Source organism: Acomys minous, assembly GCF_964271855.1.
Source record: "Acomys minous genome assembly, chromosome: 9".
Classification (NCBI taxonomy): Eukaryota; Metazoa; Chordata; class Mammalia; order Rodentia; family Muridae; genus Acomys; species Acomys minous.
Genome location: NC_140490.1, coordinates 8600528 through 8614137, shown reverse-complemented (window position 1 = coordinate 8614137; position 13610 = coordinate 8600528). Strand labels below are relative to the sequence as shown.

Sequence of the window (13610 nt, the reverse complement as noted above, 5' to 3'; positions counted from 1 at the left end):
GCCTGGTGTTTTCTTTTCTCTCTTAATACAAAGTGCATCTTGAGCTGGGCATGGAACATCTCCTGTGACTCCAGCTCTTGGTATGTTGGGACAGGAAGATCTGAATTGCAAGGCTATCCTGGGCTACATAACAAGCTTAAGGCCATTTTGGACTATGTGAAACCATGTCTCAAAAAACAAACAAAAAGTTTGAATTTTTTTAAAGAAGTGGTTTTTATCTGTAAAGTCATTTCCTTACCTCCTGCTGTGTGGGTGTGCATGCGTGTCATTGTCTGTGTGTGTCTCTCTCTCTGTGTTTCACATTATAACTGTAGCAGTCTGAACCGGGTGTCTATAGGCTTATTGTCATCTCATCATGCAAAATGCATTCAGTCCAAAGTCCCCACCATCTTTAATGTCCTGACACTCTCCAAAAGTCCAAAGTGTCTGCTGAGACTCAAGGCAATCTCCTAGCTCTCAGTCCCTGTAAAATTAACTAAAGGGAACAAACAGAAGCCCCAACTTACATAACTAATACCCAATGGCACGGAGACATTCCCACTCTAGAAGGGAAGAATGGGAAGAGGACAGTGACAGGAAGGACCAAAGCAAGACCAAAACCTCCAGGGAAAGCACCAAAACATGGTATCAGGTGTTGGGTTTGTTTTTCTTCTTAGCGACTTATGAGATCTTTACTTGCATTGGCCCACTGGCATTTGGGCTGCGATTATTCTTTCTTGGTTTATCTCTACTCTCTTTCTTCGCAGGATGAGATGCTCCATATTAATGTAATCAACGTGCTGCTCATTTGGATGGTTTCTGAATGCTGTATCTTACTCAAAAGAGCCTGCTCTATGCCAAAATCTTAAGCATCCTTTTGCATTTTCTGATGGATGTGATTTAAGTCCTTTCTTTTCCATCAGATCTGTGTGGAATTAACTGCAGAAAGACAAGGGACCCTCCTTATCTTTCCAGGTGGCTATCTTGTGTCGCATCACTGAGTGATGTTTCTTTCTCCTCATAATTCAAATATCATCTTAATTATATATGAATTTTCAGAAACCTCTTTGCCTTTGGTTTCCAGGTTTGCAAAGTGAGAATGATGAGTTGGGATTGTCCTAAAGGATCATGAGGTAATCGCGAGCCTACAGGACTGTGTATGACACATGTTGAGTGCTCAATCAATGGTAGCCATCATTCCTAATTCTTCCAGATACATTTGACCTGTTTGACTTACGGACATCACATTGTAAGCTTTAGAAGACGTGTCAGTCTGGATTTGAAGTTATAAACATGAGAGCCTACTCTGCAGACTGGAGAAGAGAGGTAACCTATTGGAGATTGTATCCACTCAGAATTCCCTGTTGTTGCTTTAATGTTACATCCTATTTTTTCCTTATTTGGTTGCATTGGATAGTAAGGCAAACACAGTGTTTAGTAGTATTTATCTCAAAGGGCATTATTGGGAGGAAAATGTTGCATAACAACTCAGCCTTCTCACGGAGGCTCCTCTGTCCTCAAGGGATTTGGGCCTGGGTACCAGTCATCAGGACCACCATTCCCAGGAGCTCCATGGAGTCAGATTTCATGCGGCATCTGTCCTCCCAATTGTTCTCTCTTGAGCCTTATGTGAGGCACCTGGTTTCTAGAGCTGCTGTCTCAAGGCTACGCTAGCTACAAGGTTGACTGTTTGGCCCTGGGGAGGCAGGTCCATGGTGACCAAATGCTCCAAGTATCCAATGGACACTAGGTTATACAAAACATGATAAATATCTCTCATAAGTTCTGTCTATTCAGAGGAATGACTTTCAAGTTGGTGAGATGACACCTTTAATAACCAATTACAAATGGCTTCTTCTTTTCAGAGATTTCTCAGCTTTTCTTAGATACGAGCTTTTGGGTTAAAAACTTCTATTTGAAGCCAGGCAGTCGTGGCACATGCCTTTAATCCCAGAACTTGAGAGGGAGAGGCAGGCAGATCTCTGTGAGTTCGAGGCCAGCCTGGTCTACAAAATGACTCCAGGACAGCTAAGGCTACACAGAGAAACCCTATCTCAAACAACAACAACAACAACAACGAAAGAAAAAAGAAAAAGAAAAACTTGTTTGTATTTTTGGATAGTACTAATATAGATTAATGTAGAGGGAAGTAGAGTTTGTCAAAAATGGCTTTTCTCACCCAAGAATAGCAAGTACTCTTTTGGTTATTTTAGTCTTTTTTTTTTTTTAAAGATTTATTTATTTATTATGTACACAGTGCTCTGCCTGCAGGCCAGAAGAGGGCACCAGATCTCATTATAGATGGCTGTGAGCCATCATGTGGTTGCTGGGAATTGAACTCAGGACCTCTAGAAGAGCAGCCAGTGCTCTTAACCTCTGAGCCATCTCTCCAGCCCGGTTATCTTAGTCTTGATTTATGTTCTCTAGAAGAGTTAGAAGTATTTCCTTCCACAGACCAGGTACATCTAGTATAGATTAGATTTCTACCTATTTAATATTCTATGTCTTTTTGTTTTAAGTTTCCAATTGGCTATTGTTGTATGAGAGAAAGCCACTGAGTTTTTATATAAATTAATTCATTCTAAAACTCTTTTAGTTGAGTAGGGTGGTGGCACACACTTTAATCTCAGCATTCAGGAGGCAGAGGCAGTGGATGTCTGTGAGTTAGGGGCTAGCCTGGTCTACAAAGTGAGTTCCATGACAGTCAGAGATATGTTAGAGACCCTTTCTCAACAAAACAAAACAAAAACAAACAAAACAAAAACAAACAAAACCCTACCACAATTCTTTTAGTGTTGTTTGTTTTTAATTTTCTATATCTTTACCAGAGTGGTCTATTTTATTAAGTGTTTAGATCAAGATTTTTAACTAACTGATCTGTTGGCATTTGTGGAAAATGGTATGGTTTCTTTAGTATGATGAATTGTATAAATTGATTCATGAAGAAGGATCTTGAATTATTAGAATGAGCCCCAAGGCGGTGGCATGTTACCTCTTTCAAATGCATATGTGTGTGTTCTACTTCCTCATGTTTTCCTTAGGACTTTTGCATGTCATTGGCTTAATGACAGCATACAGTCTACAGCTATCCATGGCTGGACTTCAGATGCTACAAGGCTGTGAAGGTGGTCTGTACGCAGTAGAAATTGAACTTGAAGTTTGAACATGTGTCTTTTCTCTACCTGGTGGATAGATACACAGTACATATGTTCCCTCTCATATTTCCTGCCATTCCAGAGCTGAGCCTATGCCCCAGCCAGCAGCAGAGTCATCAGGGAACCAGCTGACAGCTTACAGTGTGTTCCTGTGTTGAGCTGAGATACGCAATGGACCAATATCTCAAAAACCAGCTTCCTACCAGGATATTTTTCCCTTATGATATCTGTTCTAGTTTCATTTCTGTTGCCGTAATAAAAAACCCTGACTACAAGCAACTCAGGGAGGAAGGGTTTGGTTTGCCTCATATGCCAGGGTACAGTCTATCATAGCCTGGACGCCAAGGCAGCAGGAACTTAAAACACCCGAGCTCCCCCCCTGCCCCCCCCCCCCCCCCCGATCCAGGTCAGGAGTGCAGAGAAATGGGAGCATGCGTGCCCCATGTTGAGCTCACTTGGCACAGCTCAGAGCCCAAAGCCAGGTAATGGTGCCACTCACTCTCACTGGATCTTCCTACATCAATTATGGCACTCAAGATAACCCCGCCAGACATGCCCACAGGCCAAGGAAATCTAGAGAATCTGTCTCCAAGTGACTTTCTCCCTAGGTGCTTATAAATGATCACATTTGGCATTTAGCCTCATCGCAAGTCGGGGGCACCTATGATATCAACTGTCTATCTTATAATTTGGGGGTTTTATCTTTACTGTTTTTGCTGGATTTTTAGGCTCTGGTTCTCTTGCACAGCATTTAGGAGGACGGAGCTCCCTTCTCCTTGAGAGTGTGATGGAGTCCTTTGAGGGAGAGCGGGGCTAGTTCTGCAGTGCACAGTGGCTTTTTCACAGCACTCTCCATTTTGGCCCTGAGAAACAGGGTTCATTTTCATTATTGATGCTTTCTTTGAAAACCACCCATTTTGTCCATTTGTTTTCATTTATTTTCAAGATCTGAGCAGAGTTTTCTATTATAATTCTTTCTCTTTTGCCCGTACGTGGTGATTTTCCCATTGTATCTCCTCATTATGTCTACCCGAGTCCCCTTTCTTTCACAATTACCTTAACCAGGGTTCATGTGTCTCAATCCTTGAATGTGTGGCTCTACCCTAGAAAGATGTCACTCATCTGAACCCACCACTGGCACCTGCCGTGACACCTGCACTCACATCACCCTGAACACCCTTATCCCTGCTACAGCTAAGCCAGCCTCTACCTTCAGTCCTTCTACTTCCGTCGTCTTGAATCATCCTTCATGTCACCCTCAAGGCAACTGGGCCAAGTGCTCGCGTACTGACACCTCTGAGACCATGAGCCAAAACAAACGTATCTTCTTTTAAAGTTGTTTTTCTTAGGTATTTTGTCACAGTGATGGAACGCTGGCTGACACAGGTAGATTATAGTATAAGACACTCATGATATCCTCTGTGCCCCATTGTCATCTGGGAGTGGCCATATGACCCAAGTCATAAAGAATTAAGCAGCCATCATCTGCTGCTGGTGGATCTTGGGAAATTGAGGCTCCCTTATGTAAAAGAGTCTTAGTATGGCTGTGAAAGCCTTTTATTTTCTTCCTACTTTCTGGTAGGAACAAGGTATGTGGAGCAGCAGCAGCCTTCTTGTCAACTTGAAGAAAATGGTAAACACAATGGCCTTGATTCCACGAGCAGCCATCCTTCTTTGCTGTGAAGGAAAATGGCTGCTATTTGTTCAAATGACTGTGGGTGAGTTTTCTGCAACAGCTGAATCTATTCCCGTGGTATAGCTACCTACTGCTGCATAACAACTTACAGTAAAATGTGGAGAAAAAAACAAAAACCCTCAGCTGTTTTTTTTAAGGCTCATGACCCTTGGATCAGGGATTCTGTTAGGGTGCAGAGGGGGTGCCTCATCCTTCGCCTTATGCTATCTGGGTCTTGTTTGAGGCAGCAGTAGCAAATCAGCTTGTAGAGGCCGTGTGAGGTCTGCTGGGCTGGGCTGTCTAAGATGGCTTTTCATGAGCAAGGATTATTTTTTTTTTTTTTTTTTTTTTTTTTTTGGTTTTTCGAGACAGGGTTTCTCTGTGTAGCCTTGGCCATCCTGGACTCACTTTGTAGACCAGGCTGGCCTCGAACTCACAGCGATCCGCCTGCCTCTGCCTCCCGAGTGCTGGGATTAAAGGCATGCGCCACCACGCCCGGCCTGAGCAAGGATTATTACTTGGACCAGATGGCCTGCCATTCCTTGGCTTCTATGAAGGCTCATTGTAAAGGCTTGGGTTTCTGCTCAACATAGTCCTCAGGTGGCGGGGAGGTGTAGCTATCACCACAGTGGTTAACTCTCTGGGAAGCTGGCATACCTCGAAGGTGGGCAAAGCTTCAGCCTCCATCTTTCAGTTTCACTTCCACTTCTCCTTGTTGATCAGAGGAGCCAGGTTCTCTAAGATGGCCTTGGGGGGTCTAGCCTGCAATAAGTTCATTGGAGAGTGTCCCGAGATGGGAACCCATGGAGGGTCAAGTGTGGGGCTGTTGGAGGCAGAGGCGGATGTCAGTGGGGTTGATGCAGACATGCGAGTCATAACCATGTGGCTACAATACAGACACAGGCTTATCTAGCAGCTATAGAGTGGGGAAGAGGCAGAACTCAGCTTGAAGGACTTCCTGAGATGAATTTAGCCATAGGCAGTGTACCATGTTCTGCTCTCTTGGTCCTGAAGTGGGTGTGGGAGGCTTCTAGCAAGCACCACACAGGCCATGGGAGGAAGATCAGAGAGATGGAGACCTCTAAGGACCCCTGGGACCTTCTGCTGTGCTGAAAGCACTGAATGTTGGCCTGATGCTCCAGAAGGCTTCTCCTGTGACTTCATGAAGGTGGCTACAAGAAAACAAGCATCGCTTTTAACCAAATGGATCTTGGGATGAGGCGGGAAGGGTGCCAAAGAAGAATCGAATGCCTTCTGGTGCTGGTGACAAGCAAACACCAACACATGAAGTGTAGTGCCGCGTCAGAAGGGGATAGAATCCAGCCACCCTTCAGAATGTTCCATGGTCCCTTCCCAGATGAACCGTGTAGTCTCGGGGGACAGGCCCTACCACACGTGGCAGAGACTTGAAGAAGCATGCCTCTCAAGCTGCTACAGCCAACGTGCTGTGGTCCATGGCATGCCAAGGTTCCAAGAGCAACGCTAGTGGGTCTGGAGATGGAAGCCCTGGCGTGGGTGGCTTTACTGCCTGTGCATGGAGCAGGGGAGTCCACGGTGACGTGCGCCTGCTGTGCACACACCCACTGACTCTATGCCCAAATGGGTGCTCATCCCTCTGTGTGTATACAGACATGCACACACGCTCTTCCCAACACAAATATATATTTAAGATTTACTGTTCTGGAAAACCTAGTGAATAATGTAAATGCTGAAAGCCTGCGTCTGGCAGAAAATAGCGCTCGGGCAGCTTCATTGAGATTCAGCCCCTGGTGCAGGCTTGGTAATACACACGCCGTATGAATAATGGATTCCGGGCTTTATCTCTCCTACTACACATGAATGTTTGATAACGATTGCTGCCAATATTATATTTTGTCAAAATGCTCATCTAAAATTCAGTTAAAAATGCTTTCCGGTAATTATGCACTGACTTTACAAGGAGGAGGGGAAGGGGACACAGGCAGTGTCCTGTGTGGGGTTGCTGCTGGGCACGTGCTCTCTCACTGAGGGCATTTTTTTTTTTGCCAGAGGAGAGAGGGGCCGGCCCCGTTTTGTCTGTCATTTCTTCTTCCTCCTTCATGCCCTCATTAGAGGAGGAGCTATGGTGAGGTATTTGCTCAGCTGTTCCAGCTGTCCAAAATTCAGTCACTCAAGTACCCAAGGTACTTTTCAACTCATCTTTGACTCACTGGCACCATGGCCCCAGCATTGCCACTTCCAACTGGACTCCTATGACAGGCATCTTGAGGCCCCTCCCCCCACCCCCACACACTTAATGGATCTTTCTTATAGATGAGATGGCAGGAGTTACACAGCCCTGCGAGTTCTACTGCAGCCACAGCAGACATTACCAATGGATAGGGCCATTCCTCAGACTCTTCCTGAACACATATACAGTCTGGGTAACCACTGTCACCAAAACAAAGACGACTTGGAGCTTACAGACTCTGTGAAGTTCGCGATGGAGCGCCACCTCCAGGGAGTGACCTCCCTTTGTCCTGACTGAGTCCAATCACGGCGTCCTCTAGTTTCATTCCCAGCTGTCCCAGACTCCCCGGCTCCTCTAGGCCCAGCCTCATGTTTCCATCTCCTTTTCCATCTACCTGGAATCTTCTTCTGGAGTTCTAAACAAAATGGCGCTGCCTACCAAGGACATAGATGTCCTGTGTGTGCATGCTGGGCCCTAGCACAAAGAGCCTAGAAACTGTACTCACAGATGCCACTGGCCTAAGGAGACTCTAGAGGACTGTGTCACACTAGGGGCTGTCACCATGCACTCACTTGCTACATATTTAGGAGGAAGTTAAGAGAGCAAGTGTCCAGCCAGCCCCGTGGTCGCCTCTACCATATTTCTTTTCTCTCTACGGGCCAACAGCAATCTGGAGCCCTGTTCTCTTCAGCACTGTCCTGCCTCCTTCCTTATCCTCTCCACTGCCACCTCTCAGAAGCTGTTCCAGGGAAGTCCCCACCCCCATCCATGATGTCCTTCCACCCATCCTTACGCCGGCAGCCCCTCCACCCTACACTGCCATCATCTGTCATCAAGGGGAATGAAAGTCTCTTGAAGTATCCTTTTGTCCCACCTTCACCAACTCAGTTTCCACGGACAGCTGGACTGATCTTTTCAAACCCATTCAGCTCATCTCGCCCTTGGCTGTATCGCCGGGTCACGCGCAGAACCAGTGCCCTCCGTAGCTGTGCTCAGAGGCCTGGGCTGTCGGGATCCTGGGAGAGAAGCTGAGGAGATACAGACAAGGTCAAATGGGAGCACAGCCATATACATAGCTCAACAGGCGCCCAGGCCAGCGGTGGGCTCCCACAGCTGCAGCCTTGTCCAACACTAGAACCTGCTCTCTATCCTCAGGCTCGGAGGTCAGCTGGAAATATGGGGTTCCCGGCAGAGAGCTGGGCCCAGAGCAGGTGTTTTCTGAGTGGGGTGAGGTGGATTCTCAATATGCCTTTGAGTTGCCCTTTTCTGATAGATGGTGCGTGTGAATGTTTTTCCACATGGAGTTCTTTGACCTTCATTTCACCTTTAGCTCAGGGACCTCAGGCAGAACAGCGATCATCGAGAAAACAAGTAACAACAAATGCTAGTGAAGATGTGAATAAAAGGTAATTCGACATATAATATGATTACTAATACTAACACTAACACTAACACTAACACTAATACTAATACTAATACTAATACTAATACTAATGTAATCTAGTCCAACCACTATGGAAGCCAGCAGAGAGGTTTTTCAAGCCACTAGAAACAACAGACCCAATGATATGATCTTACTATGCCACTCCTGGGTCAACTTGCCACAGAGATCCTTTCCTGTCAATGTGTGCTAAAGCCTTCTGAGCAATAGCTAAGTTATAGATCCAACACAGGTATCGACAGCAGAGGAATGGAGAAAGCAAATGTGGCTTATATGTACAATGGACATCTTTTCATCTGTAAAGAGTGAAACTGTGTCATCTGTGAAACAATGGATGCCTCTGGGACCAATCATACTACATGAATTAAGCCAGTCTTAGAGAGACAAATAGTACGTGTTTTCTCTCACCTTTAAATCCTATATTTTGTAGATTCTCTATAGATACAGAAACATCAATGGCAAAGTTGCCACTGTAAAAGCAAAGCTGCTGCAAGGCAGGGGGTAGTGGAAGTGGGGAGGAACCAGAAGGGGGCTTGGGGGCGTGCCCTCAAATTTATCATGTGCTTATGTGAGCATGGCCTTATGAAACACGATATAACACAATTTAAACATTTGAAATAGAAGCTTGTAAAAAACAAAAACAACAACAGGTGTTTTCGAATTCTGTGTTGGATTTCATGACAACTGGGAAAGGTAGAGGCCCTGGGGGCCCCCGTTAGGATGTTGAGCTTCAGTCCTTGCAGGGGGTGTTATAGAGAGGCCCAGACTAGAGCTGGATGAGGGGACACAGCCTCTGACCTTGGCTGTTCAGGCACAGGAGCACCACAGCTCCCAGTGCCAGGGCTGGATGCTTACTCTTCCGTTGCCTTCAAGAGCTTATAGAGAACTGTAGCCCCAACCCCAGTTCCTCTGGGTGGGTTCAGAGCAGAGTGAGGACAGTGTAGACCCCTGAGGCTCGCCCATCAGTGTGCCCTGCAGATTCCTGCAGCCCCTCTCTCCCCGTTTCTTCTGCAGACACTGCCTACCGCCCCTCTGTACCAGTGCCATGCTAGGAACTAGGGCAGGAAGATAAAAGCCATGGGGCTAAAGGCTCAAAGTTCCCACATTCTCAGATAAGTACCAAAAGTCAAGAGGGATGGACCAGGGTTGCAGGAGGGTTCTGTTAGGGGTGGGAACAGATGGAGACGCTGCTAGAGGGGCAATTGGGGTGCATTGTAAAGGAAAAGGAGTAGGAAGAGAGGGGCCTGAAGAACAGAGAGGAGGGCGTGTCAGGCATCAAGAGATGCATGTCTGAAAGCCTGGGGAGAGTCTCGGGGTAGGAAAACACACAAGGAGTTCAGCAGGCCAGAGCTGAGGGCCAGATGAGAGGGCTGTGTGCTGAGATCAGGGCTCTGGACATTTCCCACAGGCTTCACATGGGTAGTGAGCACCCAGGTGACAGAGGGAGTCAAGGCCAGAACTGGATTCTGTGTCCATGTGGCCACCGCATAACTGCTTCTTGTCTTTTTTCCAAGATAGCTCCTCTCATCCCTAAACTCATTACCATTATCCTAAGGGGAGGGGGTGCCCTTCCACCTATTGAATCTCTGCAGCCTGGCTCAGAGACTGGACTAGTCTGAGGGAGGACCCAGGTGGGATGACGGGCAGCTCGTCTGCTGGCCAGAAGCACTGTAGATGGGTTCAATGGCGGTGTGGGGGTCCTGAGAGCAGGTTGGAGGTGACAGGGCTTGGGGCCACTGGGAAATCTTTCTCTGTGGAGGAACTGGGCTGAAAGGAAGTAGGGCAGGAAGTGGACAATGACAGCAAACTCATAATTATAAGGACAGTGAGATTGTTATGGCCCCTGCTGAATGCAACCCATGGATTGGAGACAAACAATAAAAAGTCCCACATGAGTAATTAGCAGTTTAAGGCTGGGTGTGAAAGTCGCAGGCTTTTTCATCTTCACTGGGAGTTTCAGTTCTGCAGTAAGGGGTGGGGACAAGACACTGAGGTTAAGGGTCCAGGCTTGGTTACAGGGCAGAGTTCCACATTCAGGCTTTTGCAGTCTCAACCCTATGTGAGATGGCTAGGCCAAGGGCCTAACCTGGTTGAGAAGGAGCAGGACGATGGAACCCATGATGGAGGTCTCTGGTTCAGAGACCTTGAACATTTGGAAATCAGATTACTTAGCCTCTGGGTCTACTGAGTTGCCTATGATGTGGTGTGTGTGCATATAAGTATGTGTGTGTGCGTGGTATGGTGCATGTGTATGTATGTATGTATGTGTGTATGTGTATGTATGTATGTGTGTGTGGTATGGTGTGTGTATGTATGTGTGTGTATGTGTGTGTATGTGCATGTGTGCATATAAGTATGTGTGTGTGGTATGGTGTGTGTGTGTTCTGCGCTTGTTTGAAGGATGTGCTAGGTTCTGCCTTACAGCTCATGGACACAGCTTCCCTTCCTGGACACAGCTAGAAGCTAGGATCATAATTACTGTGAACAGCCACAGTAGGAATGTACTGGGTCTTCTAAGGGGAGGGAAGAAGTTGAGAGGGTGGGACAGGGATGTCCCATGATTATGAGTGAGGGCTAAGAGTGTGTACCTGACTGGCTAGGTGGGAGAAGGGGAAAGAGACAGGGCCCACACAAGGCAGAGATTACTGACATTGTACCTTCTCCTTTGCAGGGTGGCCTTTGGGAGAAGAGGTTACCATACTGATCCCGGGGCCCACGGTACCTGGGAAAATAAGGCCCGTGCCAGGGGAAGCAGAAATTCCAGCATTACTGTGTCAGGTATCAGGAGGAGCCAGAGATTCAGAGAAGAGCGCAAGATGGCAGGCTGGAACCCGCCCCTACGGATCCCACAGCCGGGCCCTGGCTGTCTGCCACTCCCTTACAGTGAGAGAGGAGCTGAGCTCTTGGTGGTGGCTTGTGTTTTGGTAGACCAGGTTTGGCAGGAGGTGACATGGGCGATAACAATGGGGACAGGTGTGAGATTACCATCTCAGAGGCTGGTAGCCATGGTGACTGTCATGAGCAGTACAAGCCAAGTGTTGGCTAGGGGACCTGGCCTGCAGATTTATGCTCTTGGCTTGTAGAGGATGTTTTTAGGGCAGGGGTACTAACCACATCTCCCTTTTCAGGATGTAGAACTCTTGGTACTAAAATCAAGGAAGTTCTGAGCCTGCTGAGGTGAATGGTTCATTTTTTCTTTGAGGAAACTAACAGAGAGTAGAGGAACACACACACACACACACACACACACACACACACACACACACAGAGAGAGAGAGAGAGAGAGAGAGAGAGAGAGAGAGAGAGAGAGAGAGAGAGAGAGAGAATATATCAGAAACAGAAGTATGAAGGTAATTATTTCAGCCAACAGGAAGTTAAAAATAAAGCAGAGGCCAGGGGCTGGCATGAGGGGGAAAGAAGAAGAGGAGGAGGAAGAGGAGGAGAAGAAGAGAAACATGAGTCTCACCATGGATCAGAGCCAGCCCACTTACTGAAGGATAGAGCCCTGACCTTCATGGGGAAGGATCCCATATTACCATGGCAACTATGTATGGTGGTGACTTTCCAGGCCTTTAGGGCCTGTGTAATGAAGACTACAGACACTCCAAGTTGGCACCAGGGTCATCCCAGCCACAGTTAGAGAGATACACATTTAATTCACTAGCCAGAGCCTACCTGAAGTGTATAGGCCTTGGAAGATGAGCGTCAGTGCCCTGTTGGAGCTGAGCGGAAGGCCCTGCTGTAGCATTGTGGTTGGGCCATCAAAAAGAGTCACAGCCTTGAATTTGTGGTGTACAATGGCTGTTCTCTGTCAAGCAAGGGTTCCCCAGGAGAGCCCCTACTCAGGAGTGAGATCTTAGCTCTCGGGCTCTCCACCACATATCCCAAGAGCTCAACCATCTAGATAATTGGTAGGCCAGTGCATTGGTTCGTGGACTTAGGAATGTCACTGTCACTAAAAATAATCAGATGAGCAAGAAGTGGCAGAGACTCCTGTGTTCCAGGGCACAGAACTCTGAGGATCTGGTAAGGCCACCATGTCCACAACTGTATGGGCCCCTCAATTTCTGGAGGCAGGGAAGACCAAGACTGGGGGTGGGGTTGGCCTTGCGGTGTGGTGAGGGGGAGGGGAAAAGAAGGAGGCAGGGGAGTATGGAGCTGGGAGAGGAGGAGGGGGTGGAGTTTGTCCTTCTGTATTTCACCCCATGAGAAGAGCACTAAGTCATCCCTGAGCAGCCAGAGCCTCACAGTCTTCCCTCACCTGGGCAGGGCCTCTTTTCACCATCATTTCCGGGCCACTCTCCTCAAAATGCACTTGTTCCCTCACAGCTTTGATTCTTCTTTGTAGAGAAGGAGATGAATGCTGACCAAGTCTACTTGGCCACCTTGGACTCCTTCACTTTCTCTAGCATCTGTCTCTAGTTCATGTTAACTGTATTCTTTTTGACAAATGGAGTAAACATTTTATTTTTTCACCTTTAATGTAGACCCTATACATTGATTAATGTGGTCTAAGTTAGCAATAAATATTTTTTAGGATGCCAAGTCACTCAGTTGGCTTTTTTAAACTCACTCTTTGTTTGTTTGTTTTGTTTTTTTTTTTTTTGTTTACTGACAGGTTAGGACACTAAGATAATTTCACGATTAAAAATGTCATATCTAGGGGATGGGGAGATGACCCAGTCAGTAAAGTGTTTGCTGTGCAAGCATGAGGACCCGGGTTCAGATCCCCAGGCTCCACATAAAAGCTGGGCATGAGGATGCTCGTCTCTAACCTCGGTGCTGGGGGCAGGATGCAGACAGGTCCCTGGAGCTCCCTGGCCACGCCTACCAAGTACCTGTAGTACCGAGAAACTAGGTAATGGGGCCTACATCACAAAGCTCCTTGAAGGTGAACTAGGACCTTCTCAAAGCCTGTCAGCTTCTTCGCCTGGCTGTTCATGAGCCTACAGAACAGGGATAGGAACAGTATAGTCGCTTTGCAAGGAGGTGGCAGAGTCCTAGCAACAACATTGTCACTTCTTTCAATGTGGCTGCAGCTGGTGTCTCCATGTGAGCTCTGAAGGGCAGAGCTGCTAGCTGCCTCACGTACTGAGCAAGGCTTTGTCTCCAGCTCCGGCAACGGTGCCTGCAGGGGCAAGGGTACCCAGA

General features: G+C 47.2%; 1 long non-coding RNA gene across 2 annotated transcripts; it reads left to right on the top strand.

Moving 5' to 3' along the window:
• Positions 1 to 752: 752 nt before the first annotated feature.
• Positions 753 to 12548, top strand: LOC311605255. 2 transcript variants are annotated; one of them, XR_014781864.1, is made up of 4 exons: positions 753 to 954; positions 1064 to 1112; positions 1193 to 1305; positions 11131 to 12548. It is a non-coding gene; the product is annotated as an uncharacterized lncRNA (long non-coding RNA). The 2 variants fall into 2 exon arrangements; XR_014781865.1 differs by lacking the exon at positions 11131 to 12548 and adding an exon at positions 4717 to 5000.
• The last annotated feature ends 1062 nt before the right edge of the window (positions 12549 to 13610 follow it).